The 12,362-nt window shown below is 42.0% G+C and overlaps 1 protein-coding gene across 1 annotated transcript in view; it reads left to right on the top strand.

Annotated features, from left to right (window-relative positions):
• The first annotated feature begins 202 nt into the window (after positions 1-202).
• Grm5 (glutamate metabotropic receptor 5) overlaps positions 203-12,362 on the top strand; it is a 585,509-nt gene continuing 573,349 nt past the window's right edge. Inside the window, exon 1 of the mRNA XM_004647439.1 lies at positions 203-375. The gene's annotated coding sequence lies outside the window, so the exon portion shown is untranslated. The remainder of the gene's footprint in view (positions 376-12,362) is intronic.

Raw genomic sequence — 12,362 nt, 5'->3', positions numbered from 1 at the left:
GAGCAGGAGCAGGACAAGGAAGAGAGCAGGAGCAGGGGCGGGAGCAGGAGCTGAACAGTAGCAGGAGCAGGACCAGAAGCAGGAGCAGGACGAAGAAGAGAGCAGGAGCAGGGGCAGGAGCAGGGGCAGGGGCAGAGCAGGAACCGGAGCCTGAGCCAGCCCTGCGCTGCGCCTGAGCTGCGTCCGCCAGAGCGAGCGCGGCACGTGCTCAGGCGCTGGCGCGAGACGAGCGCCACCACCGCGGCCCCTCCGTGGCTGTCACACCGCCTCTGCCGTCCGCACTAGCGCTCCCGCAGCTGCTCAGGCCGCTCCGGAAGCGCAGGGAGCTCGCCGGCGGCGGCTGACTGGGGGCGCAAGGCTCCGGTCGCGCACCTGGTAAGCACGGCGCGGTTCCCTTTCTCCTGGCTCTGTCACCAGGAGTAAAGATCCGCCGGAGCCCCTCCCCCCACGGGGATGGAGAGACCTGGCGAGGGGCGGGAGCTCGGGCTACCGGGACCCGGGGGGGGGGGCAGGTGACAGGCAGGTGGCGGGCAGGTGGAGCTGGGGACACTATGAGGTCCTGCAAGTTCAGAAAAGTCACCCTGCAAGGACGTGTGCTGTGTGGATAGGACATGAATTTTGACTGGGAGCCTGGGCTGACGCGGGACTGCTAGGATGGGAGATTCATGAAGATCATTTTGTTTTTATTTGGTTAAGAGAGGGATTTAAGTGGGCTGGTTTGCACAGAAAAGGACTAATAAATAGAAAGAGAGAGAGAGAGAGAGAGAGAGAGAGAGAGAGAGAGAGAGAGAGATCTAAACCCAAAGAGGCATTTGCAATCCGTCTTTCTCTCTCCCTGTCTCTCATGCCAGTACACGTGCACGCGAGATGGAAGGCATGCATTTAAAAAGGGGAAGGGCTTCTCTATTTTTGAGGTCATTAGGTGTTTGCGGGCTGATAAGAGCACTTGCTGGTATTTAATTCAGGGAGAGAGCAAAAGAAGGAGAAGGCTGGCTGTGAATACCACTGTTAGGTCTCTAAAATGACAATGCCGTGATATAGGATCAGGAAAGAAAGGTTTTCAAGAACTGTGGGCCATTGTAAGGGGGCACCCAGCTGAAACTCTGGACCTCTCAAGTTCCTATACTGATAGTAGAGCTAGGTAGACATTTTTATTCTTGGTCTCTGCATTGAACTTTGGCAGAAGATGACAGAGACATAGAGAGAAAGAGGCAAGAGGAAGCAGAGAAGAATGAATGGGCTGTCTGGTGTGGGGGAGGTGAGGGACCCTGGCAGGCAGGTGTGGCCTCACTGGGGTCATACGTCCTGCCCTGGGCAGTCCTTGGGCTGTTCTCCAGGGCAACGTGTCACCTTGAAGAAGTCCCTTAATCTTTGTTTTCTCGGTTTTTCCCGTCTGCAAAATGTAGAGGCTGCTCTGCGTCTTGAGCCCCTGAGTCTCGAGCAGTAGCAGTGTCTATGACTGCACTTGAGGATTGCACTGATAAGTCGTGAAGATCGGTATGTAAAGAGGAGCAAACTATCTAGGGAGAGGAAGGCGCATAGTGTTCTCCCTCAAAGTTTTAAAGGCAGGTGCAAGACCCTGGCTGTGCTGTCAGGGTACGCTTCCCAGAGCTCCATGGGAACAGGAGAGGCAAAGGGAAGTCTGACGGCAGCAAAAGGAACCTGGAGTTTTGAGAGCTGTTTGGAGAGACTGAAATATGCAGGGCCTAAGGTCATACATTATTTTTATTAAGGCCGTAATTTTACAAGGTGGGTTAGTGACGAGCATTATGAATTTGAAGATCTGAAAAATAATTTAGATGTGATTCTTCTATAAGGGAAATGACGCCCCAGCTTAAAGAGCAGGCACACGGGATAGCAGGAAAGGGCTGAAGTAGGACAGCGGGCTAAGGTGATCAGGATGAAAGGGAAGGCAAGGAAAAGGCAGCGGGAATTCCTCCTAGGGCAAACGGTTTGGTGCTCTAGAGATGAAACTGGCTCCTGCCATGGCTTTGACTCCTCTTCTATTTATCTGAAGTAGACACAGATATCTTTCCCCTTCCATGTGGGTTTGTTTTTAGAATTCAGAGCGCTTCATCCTCAGGAGACTGAGACGGTGAACGCGTGAGAACGAACCCAACCCCCGCGACGGGGGTCTGGCCCAGGGGCTCGTCCACCTATCCAGTTTGCCCATGAGTCTGTTCCTAAAGGAACTCGCTGTGCCACTTGGTGGCACCAAAAAGTTACGAAAAGAACTCTGTTCTCTATAAATACAAACTACCACCCCTCCCTCCTCCGCTCTCTTCCCTTTTCCCCTTCCCCCCTTTTTCAGTAGCGGGAAGATTGCTGCACACGCCGCCGCCCTCAGCTCGGCTGTTCTGCGCGCACTGAGTGCAGGGGATGAGCTTGAGATCAGCTCGGGGTGGGGGCAGCCCGGGACTGGAATGGCCGGCTCTACCCCGTTGATCCTGCAGCCCAACTTTGTGGGGGGCTAGCTAGACCGCGTCTCACTACCCGCTGCATGGCCGACAGGGGGTAAGCCTGCTAAGTGTCTGTGTGCCCAAGTATCCCCTGGCCCCAAGAATGTAGCAGCTATTGGCTTGCTGAGTAGCTTACAGTTTGCTTCGGGGGAAGGAGACGTGGGTGGAGCAGGGGCGGCTGGAGCCAGTGAGGTACACGTCTACTCCACTTGCGGACCGTCCTGATTAGACCTGTTGGTGGAAAAGGCGCGAGCCAGGGGGCAAAGGAGAGAGAAGCTGCAAGGATTGAGGCAGGGATTGTGCATGCTTTCCGGTCCGAGTTCCTGATCTCTAAGGCAAAGGGAGCCTAGTTTCAGATGCAAACTGCAATCCCCCGAACTGTCCGAGGGCTCGACATTGCGCAAAGCAAACATAGGAGGGAAAGAAAAGAAGATTTTTTTCTCAATAAATGTGGCCACAGCCAAGCCGCCGCTTGCTGCAGGATGAGGGGGACAGCGGGTGGTGCTGAAGGCACAGCTCTTTTCTTTCTCAAGCCAGAGCGCCTTTCTCGGAGCACCAGTCCGAGCCCGCCTACTCTTTCTCCTCCCCTGGATGCATCCTTACCTTACCTCAGACACAAAGCCTACTAGCTACCCAGGACAGCCGCATGAGCAGCGAGCAGAGGATGGAGCCCGCCGTGCAGGCGCTTGTGACGGGCACCCAGGGAAGGCCCTCAGTGTGAGGGCTTCGACCTCCGTGAGGGAACGGAAGGTTCACCTGTGAGGATCTTCCACCTGGTGCCGTGATTCCCAGCTGCCTGCGTTTCCCCACGGAGCAGGTGTCACGGGGAAGGGAATTGGAAGACAGCGTGGCATGCGCTTGTGCCTATTTAGGAGCAATTTAGGTCCAGCCGCAGCTGAACACGAGTAGACAGGAGAGTCTCCATCGCTTTACTTCTTGAAAGGCAGTTGGTACAAGCCGGTGAGAGGGCCGCTTCTCTTTTCTTCTCCATTCCTTCCGTGGTATTTTATTGTTTGAAGTCCCTCAGGATTCAGCTCGAGAAAATCTGTAATTCTGCTGGCCACGTGGGAAGGCTAGGTACTACTGCTCCTGGCTCTGCGCCCACTTCCTGCAATGGGGCATAATTAAAGCTTTTCAGTGGAAGCATCTGAGTTACCTGGGGTGTGTGTGTGTGTGTGTGTGTGTGTGTGTGTGTGTGTGTGGTGTGACCTCAGGGGGTGGTTAGGTGTACAGCCTCTCTTAGGTGTGCTCTGTGCTGTTCCTTTCATGGAGTGTGGGACATTTTTGTTTTCATTTTTCTGCTACTTCCAAATAACTGCATATTGAAGAATAAGTTGTGACTATTTGTGTCCTGTATGGATTTTGGTTACCATTCAAAATGTTCATTCATTTAGGAGTTGAAAACACTGCTTTTAAATTATCAGTTTAGTAACATACATTCCACCAAGTCTGCAGCCTTCTGTGGTGGGAAGCTTTTCAGAACATTGGACAGATCCCTGGAAGTTTCTTAGGCAAAGGAGGTGGTGAATACTTTCTAAATAACCAGCTGCAGTTGCTTGCAGTCTGCATGAAAAAATTACAATCTAGATATTTCAATTACAGCCATTAGAACTTTGTACTATCATATGGCAATATTTTGCCTGTGGGTTATGTGCTTATAAAAATTTATGAAAGGATACATCGAGAGCATTTGTCAAGGTGGAGTTGATATTTGAAAAATTTAAGTACTTGACCAGATGTTTTTACTGGTATAGACAGATACAGGCCTCCACCATCAGTGAATTATAAACATTATGCCCCTGAGGACAAATGCTCAGGGTAAGAATGAAAATTTTGCTGTAGATACCATGTGCAGCCAGCATAGATTATTCAGACTTTGGTTGAATTCTTGAGTAACTATGTACCATTTTCAGGTTTTCTTTAATTATTGACATTATTGTGTGTTATAATACAATGGCTCATCTCTAAGCATATTTTCTTTTATAACTAAAGTATTTTAGAATTTATTTTCTTCAAAATACATTGAATATTTTACAGGAGTATAGCTCTTTTGTTCTTTAAAAATAGTCAGATGTCTTAGATAGGAAAACTAAATTACATGGCAATAAACAGAAAGTGATACTGTAAGTGGCAAATATGGTATAGAATTGATAGTGAGAAATTGCATTTTTTCCTATAATGATGATAATTTCAGCCCTACTTTTCTAAAATCATGGGATGAAGAAAAAGGCATATATGTTGCTCTTCATGTCTTTGTATGTCAATCCCTGCTTATATTGTTTAAATTTATATAAATGAATTAAGTATAAGCAAACTTTGTATAGCAGTAAAGACTATGTCTTGGTATGTGATAATGTATGTGACGTTCTTTGGCTCAATTGGCTTCTTTGGAGTTTGGCTATCTTAAAGATTTATTACTATAAAGGAAGAATATTATTCTATTTGATAACATATATTTAATTTTTCATATTCAGAGAAATATTAATCTTAGTCCCAAGAAATCATTTAGTTGTAATTTTAGTCATAGAATAGAATTTAGAAGACAGAAGACAGGCACATTCAAAGAAATATTTTAGTATATATTTGTGTAGCTCAAGAAAATAAATTTCAATTTTGATTTTAAACACTTAACTATTTATACATCAAAAGTTATCTTTTCAATATTCCTTTATCTCAGTTGGTTAAAAGTATTTCAATAAAATGCTATATCATGAATTTGTTTTCTTATCCTTTGTAGGCACTGAGAAAATGATATTTTACTTTTCTTAGTCTCGCTTGAACCATACGCACCTTTGGTTAAAGAGGGCACCAAGTCACGGTCTTTGGTAGACCAAGCCCCCCTCTAACAGGTACCTATGGAGCATGCTGGGCTTCATGCTGATCACTAGGTATAGCACAAGACATTCTGTTTTTTATGCTTTCTGTGTTTCTTTAGTGTTTCTGTTTTAATGATGAATTTTTCTTCCACTGTCCCAGAAAAAAAAAAACAAACAAAACAAAACACAACAAACTTGCCCTTAGCCAGTTTCTATAGAGCTAAGCTAACTTGAATGCACACTATAGTACTAAACCTTTATATCATGAACTGGCTGAACGAATCTAAATAAAGTGATTGGCTATAGTGACCAGCGTATCAATGTTATTGATGACATTTAAACATACTCAGGCCTTTAGATATCAAATATTTCCTGGGGTTTTATGTTACTGAATTTAATTTTTCCCCCAAAAGTGTAGATTTAATTTCAGTTTTGTTATGTAAATCTAACAATTAAAAGCAAGGCTAAGAGAGACTAAATGATTTGCCTCATGTTCCACAGCTTATAAGATAGCAAAGCGGCTATTTTGTATTTAGGATCATCTGATTCTAAACACTTACTCTTAACTATGATATTGACTGGAAACTTGGACATATATCATAGTTTTTTTTAAAAATTCTACTAGTTTGAGTCACCAGAGCATTCATTTCCACAACTGAGGGTTCAAATATTTCTTTTTCTCACATATCTAACACTATTTTAAACTAAGCATGTAAATATTCAGAGATAACCAGAAATCAAATGATTAACCTTTATTATATTCAAATTCTTCAAAAAGTTTAAAGGAAATATTTAGACACAAAAGTATACATAGTTCATGTGAATGTAGGCTTGTGAAGATATCAGATATAATCAAATTTCTCTAATGAGTAGTTCTCATGACATTTCTAACTATGAACAATTTATTTTAAACTTTTGGGCATAATTATTTGAAGAAAAATGAAAAGCGCGTATTATAATGGCACTGATGGGCAGTATAATATAATTTTCTTGCATTCATTTTATTTTGTAAAGTTATAGTAAGCTATTTTCCTAAAAATCAATTTGCCTTAATATATCAAATTATAATAGACTTCTTTAAGGAGAGATACCATTTTTACTTATTTTAAAATGAATTAAAAATTGAGACAAATCTATACACTAGTATATAAAATCCTGTTATTATCTTGCTAAATTACAATGAACTCTGTATTTCCTCTTAATTAAGAGCGACCTTTGAAGTTGGCAAGTATATCATAAGACGCTGTCTTCGTATTCATTTATCGTAATTTGCAGATACCCAGAACTGTGCCTGCTTAATATGAAGAAATGTCACCCTCAAATCTCACAGTCTATTTTATGTTTCTTAATTTGATTGCAGCTTTGGAAATATGAAAAAAAGTTGAAAAAGAAGGCAATCATATGCCAACTTACACTTATTAGTATTATTCATAGCCTTCAGGAAAAAAAGGATATAGAGACTAATTCATCCAACGATTTGCTTTTAGCTGTTTTTGTTTTTTTGTTTTGTTTTTTTTTTTTTTGATGATAATGCTGACATTTTCAGGACGATGTTCCATGTGACTCAATAAGGTTCAACTAGGGTTAATTTTGACCTGAGAGGACATGTGCAATATTTGGAGACCTATTTGGTTAGCCCACTAGCATGTGGTCCTGTTAGTTATTTGGTCCTTTGGACAAAGATGGGGGACATTACTAAAGATCTTACAATGAGCAGGACAACCACTACAATAAAGAATTGTCTGGTCCAAAATTTAAGTAGTACTATACTTGGGAATTCCTGACCTCAATAATTACAGTAGACAATCTATTTATCTGAGTTAATCTTATAGCCTTTGACTGTAATTGATGACCACTTACATAGATATTAAAAGAAAAGAAGAATTTACAAAATATTATGCAGTCAAAACATAATGTTTAAGCTATTAATCTGGCTATCTGGAAGAGATTATTATCTGATTATATTGAATATGAAATTTAGAATAACATATAGCTGGGTTATGTACTGTAATATAATGGTATGTTGTATAGGTGTGAGATTTTAGTAAAATAATTTGTCTCTAAACCTCCACGTATAGAGGTATTGATATATAAAATAACTAAACCTAATTTACAGTGTTGTTGAAAGGCTTCTATTAGATAATGCTTATGCACTATTTAGGAAAAAGTAGTTACTAAAATAATAGCTAAGTTGTGACCAAATTGCAAATGTCCTCTCAGGTATTTACACACTGGCAAGTACCTGATAATAGGTTATTTCATAGTAACAATAATGTTTTACAGTTCTAGTGTTCCTTAGAAGTACACCACAAGTAGTAAGAATGAAGCTGCAGGTTGAAAAATGGATTGAACTCAAAATTCCCCACTTGATAATCAAGTTGAGACTCGATAACATGGTGGCTTACCCGATTTTTATTGCTTTGCTGCAGAAGACTGTTTAAGGTCTTTGTGGGTTACTAGAGTACTTGCTTAAATGATTTAGTGAGCTTGGTTCTAACACCCACCATGTTTTACCCAAATGTTAAAATACAGATTACATCATTGTACAATATCATGTTATATGTTTGTGTTTCAGAAGAGATGCTTTCAATTATAATATTGTCGATCACTTTTCCTGGGTTGCACTGAGAGTGCTAGTCTTTCTTGCTTACAAATTCACCGATAAAGACTTGAAACAGTGAAGAGAGAGGAGAGGCGCCGTCTTCACATCATGAGATCTGTTATCTTTGTACTTCAGGTTGCCTGAGAAGCATAACGTGGGACATGCAGTACTGAGATCCTTGACTGGGTGAGGCTGATGTGCAGTAGGCAGCACTCGTGTTACTTTCAGCTTGAGCTGTGTGATTTGCTTGGTGAGGATTAAGTTATATAAGAGACATCTGTGCCAGAAAGATGGTCAGTGTTTGAGAAGATTGTGGGAAACAAAGGACTATGTGAGCTGTGAATATGATTATGGTGCAGTGTGCAGTTCAATAGCAAATTCCACCCACTCATATTTCTTTTTATATTCACATAGGAAGTAGGATGAGACTGCATGGTTGCTTGAGGTTACTAGTTTTCTGCGTCTAGTTGTGTGTCAACTGTTTTGTGCAATGGGGTTGTAAATAATAATACTAGGCTGTGAATCCAGAAATGTAACACTGAATAAAGCACTCTAGTGCTTCTCAGAATAGCGTCTTGAGCTAACATACAGTATAAATTGGACTTATGTAGCATATCCATTTCAAGGAAGTTGAAGACCTCCATATTTTAAATTTTAGATCCATGCCATTTTTTAAAACATGTATTTGGTACAGGGCCTCACTATGCAGCTCAGAATTCTAGTGACCATCCTGTTTTCAGCCTCCCCAGCAAAGAGATGACAGGCATACACCGCCATGCCCAGTCTTGGTGGTTGGCTCATCACACCCCGGGGTGGGGCTGGCACAGCACATGGTGCTGGGGATCCAACCCCGGTCCCTGTGCTTGCCTAAGCAGGTGCTTAGTCCCCTGAACGAGCTTGTCAGCCCAATCCATGCCATTTTGCACACTTTTGGGGGCCACTATGGGTTGTTGGCTTCACATCATCTGTGACACAAACCTGCAGCTTGTTTGTCTATCACCCTTACACCTAAGAGCTGTAATCTAAAAAAAATTCTTTCTTAAATTGTATTTGCTTGCTAATAAGTGAAATGAGAATATTCTGACAATTCTAAAAATGTTTTTGCAATGATAGATGTGACATCCAGAATGGAAATGGTTCTGTGCATGGAAAATAAAGCAGTATTCCAACTTCTAATTTCTTACCAGACTCCTGATAAGAGAATTAGCAAGATTATTGGTGAGGTTGTCGAGGAGAAATGACTTGACTCATGAACTTGTATAAGAGTGACAGGGAATGAGTTCTCTGGGAAAGAACGTTTGATGTTGCTCATACTCAATGAATTCAAAATTTTAAAAAGTAACAATTTTAAGAGAAACTAAATTGAAACATTGACTCTAGTTGCCAGAAATGATCAACAACATTAAAAACTAAAACGGAGACATCTACATACACTTTGGCACACTTATATAATTGAAGTATGTGCAACTGTTAAGAAGAAATAAATGCTATTAACATGACTTTCAGCTCTGCAAATCACTCACTTGTGAGTCTTTGCTAAACCACTGTCTCTTCCTGCATCTGAGAACCATCATCTTTAAATTATGCATAAATTAATTATCATATAAATTGCATAAAGTTAAATATCATTTTATGTGAAACACTAAGGACATTGAATAGCACATGGAAGATTTCTGTGTGTGCGTGTGTGTGCGTGCCCTCACGCGTACATGCATGCACATCCTTTTTTCTTCTTCTTGTTTTGGTGCTAGGATCAAATCCTGGGATTCACATATGCTAGAATAGTGCTCTGCCTTTAGCTGTGCTTCCAGTGTATATGCGTACATGAAACGCTGCTTTCCTTGTCCCTTTCATCAAAATGAACTGATAGAGAAGCATATTTACAATATACTTCATAAATACATTATCAGAGAGATTTAACACTAGCATTCCACTTAAAATACATAAATATTTTGAAAATCATAGAGAAGGACACCAAATTGTAAAACATAATTAAAACTGGGTTTTGAGATGCCATTTTGTTAGATTCTGATTCTGGGCCTGCCATAAATCATGCAATCTCTATGACTTTTACCTACTCTGAATTATAGTCAGGGGCTCTCTTGTTCCAAAGTTCCACTTTCCTTAATATGTGGAAAGTTCTGGGGACTAGGCAAGGTTTCATACTATGGCTCTGTCAGCCTCCATTTCTCTTGGGGTTCTCTGTTGTTTAAAACACGGGAGCTCTTCTTTCCCACGTGCCCCAAGTCAGAATTGATAGCCAGCCTTATACTGTAACATATATCCAGGATCCTTCGAGCTTTCACCACTCGCACTGCCATTTCTCTCAATGAGTTAGTGCAATAGATTCCCAACTGCTCCCTTGGCTTCTGCCCTTGTGCTTTTATTCAAGTTAAAATGTTAGACAGATTATAAGTTTCTGCTAAAACATTTTCAGGAATACATGCCCATGAAATGTGAATGCAAATTTTCAGAAGTTCAGGCCAGCGCGGTGTTGTCTGGCCGTCTCATGAAGTGCATGAAGACCAACTTATTCTAGCTTCTGTCATTCTTGCACACGCAAAGCACAAACCTGGCTTTGAGCCTTTTATCTTCAGCTATCATGTTCTTTTCTGGGCATTTCTATGACTTGTTATTTCTGTAGTTATTTACTTGAGTGTTACTCTTGTGGTTTATATTTCTTTGGCTGTGTTATCTAAAATTTGTCTCATCTCCAACACTTTCAATTTTGCTTTCCTCCGTCCCTCCCCTTCAATATTTATTATTCAGACTTTTTCAGGCTCTATAAAGGTGTGAACTTATGTCTGTTGTGCCCATAATTGAAACCTGAGGGTCTCCAACAGTGCTTGGTGGAGAATGGTTACTCGGTAAACATTTACCGAACAAACTAGAGAGGCTGATAGATTTGACAAATCCTTTATTGACCTATTTGGAGTTTATCCTTTATCAATTTGTACTATCATACTAGATTGGACCTGGGATGACTTGATGTATGGCTGAATAATAAATTGAGTTGCAGCACATTCCTACCTCACATCTCTCTTAATTTCTACTTAGTATCTAAGACTTGGCCCACCAAGCTGAACTGAATTATCTGTATAATAATTTATTTCAAAATGTTGCTTTGCTGGGTATCTGTACTGCACTTAGCGCACTACGTTGCGGGCGATAGCAAGGCATTCCAGTAACTTACGTTAGAAGCTGATCAGCACAGGAGCCCGCTCCCTACGGAGCCGTTGTCCTCCTGGAAGCCTTCTCGGCCTTCCGGTCCGTGTCTCCCAAGGCCGGGGCCAGGCTCTGGACGGTCTGCGCTCTGCTGCACCTGAGCCGCGCAGCGGGAGGCGGGCGGGCGGGCGGCTGGACCGCCAGCAGAGCTCTTTGTAAAGTACAGCCTTTCCGCTCACCTCTCACGTGACCGCCAACTTCTTCCCATCAGAGCAGAGGCAGAATGAGGTTCCTCCCCCCGTTTCCATTTTTATCTTTACATACCTGTTGCGCACAGTGGTTGCCTTCCTTGTGGGGAGTTGGAAGACACGCATAACATGGCCCAGTTCACCCTCTTCCCGCACAGCCATGCTCTGACTTGCTCCTGCAGCGCCTCGCTCGTGTGCATGCTTTTCGGTCCTCCCCGAGTCCTCCCTCACCACACCACCCTCCCCGCCCACATCTTCTTTCGTAAAAGCTCTCCCGGTGCCTGGTGGGGGAGCTTGGAGCTCACTTCTGAAGACTGCGGTGCACCTCCAAATTGGGTCTGAGTGGCCTTTTTCGATTGTATGGATTTCTTTTAAATTCAATTTATTTTATTTTGAACAGTAAAAACAAAAGCAAAAACAAAGAGGAAAAAGACAGAAACAGGGTAAGATACAACAATGCATGTTATAATAACAGGTTTTCAAAACAGGAATAGCTAATTAACAACAGTTGTTATATTATCTATTTTTATCATCAAATCTATTGCTCAGATTAACAGATATAGTTATGCAAAATTGGGGAAATAATTGAATATGGGAGCTTGCTTTCAAGAAATCTTATTTTTTTGTCTTTTTTGTTTTAATTTATTTTGAAGAGAGTATCATAATTAATAAAACATTACAAATGGTGCACATTTAGAAGACCAAGATGAGGCATTCAAGCGCGGGTTTAGTATTACTTATTTCTGTCCTCGAGGTAGCTGCTTGGGTCACAGACATCAGCGCACAGAGTTAGTGGAGGTGAGACTTCTAAACACTAACTGCTACTTGCAAAAAAGCATGGAAATTATGAGTGCAATAATCTCAGCCATCCTGTATCAACACGTGCATGTGTTTCCATCCGTCCTTCAATCCAGCTATTCCCCTTCTGGGTATTTTCCCAGAAGAACTGAAAACATAACACCATAGTGATGTATGTGCACCACCCATGTTTATAGCAGCACAATCTGTGATGGTCACATCTTGGAAACAGCCCAAATGCCCATCACTTGATGGATGGATGAAGAAGATGAGG

This window comes from Octodon degus, unplaced genomic scaffold (assembly GCF_000260255.1).
Source record: "Octodon degus isolate 3935 unplaced genomic scaffold, OctDeg1.0 scaffold00306, whole genome shotgun sequence".
NCBI lineage: Eukaryota > Metazoa > Chordata > Mammalia > Rodentia > Octodontidae > Octodon > Octodon degus.
The sequence above is the reverse complement of the archived record's forward strand: the minus strand, read 5'-3'. Positions and strand labels throughout refer to the sequence as shown.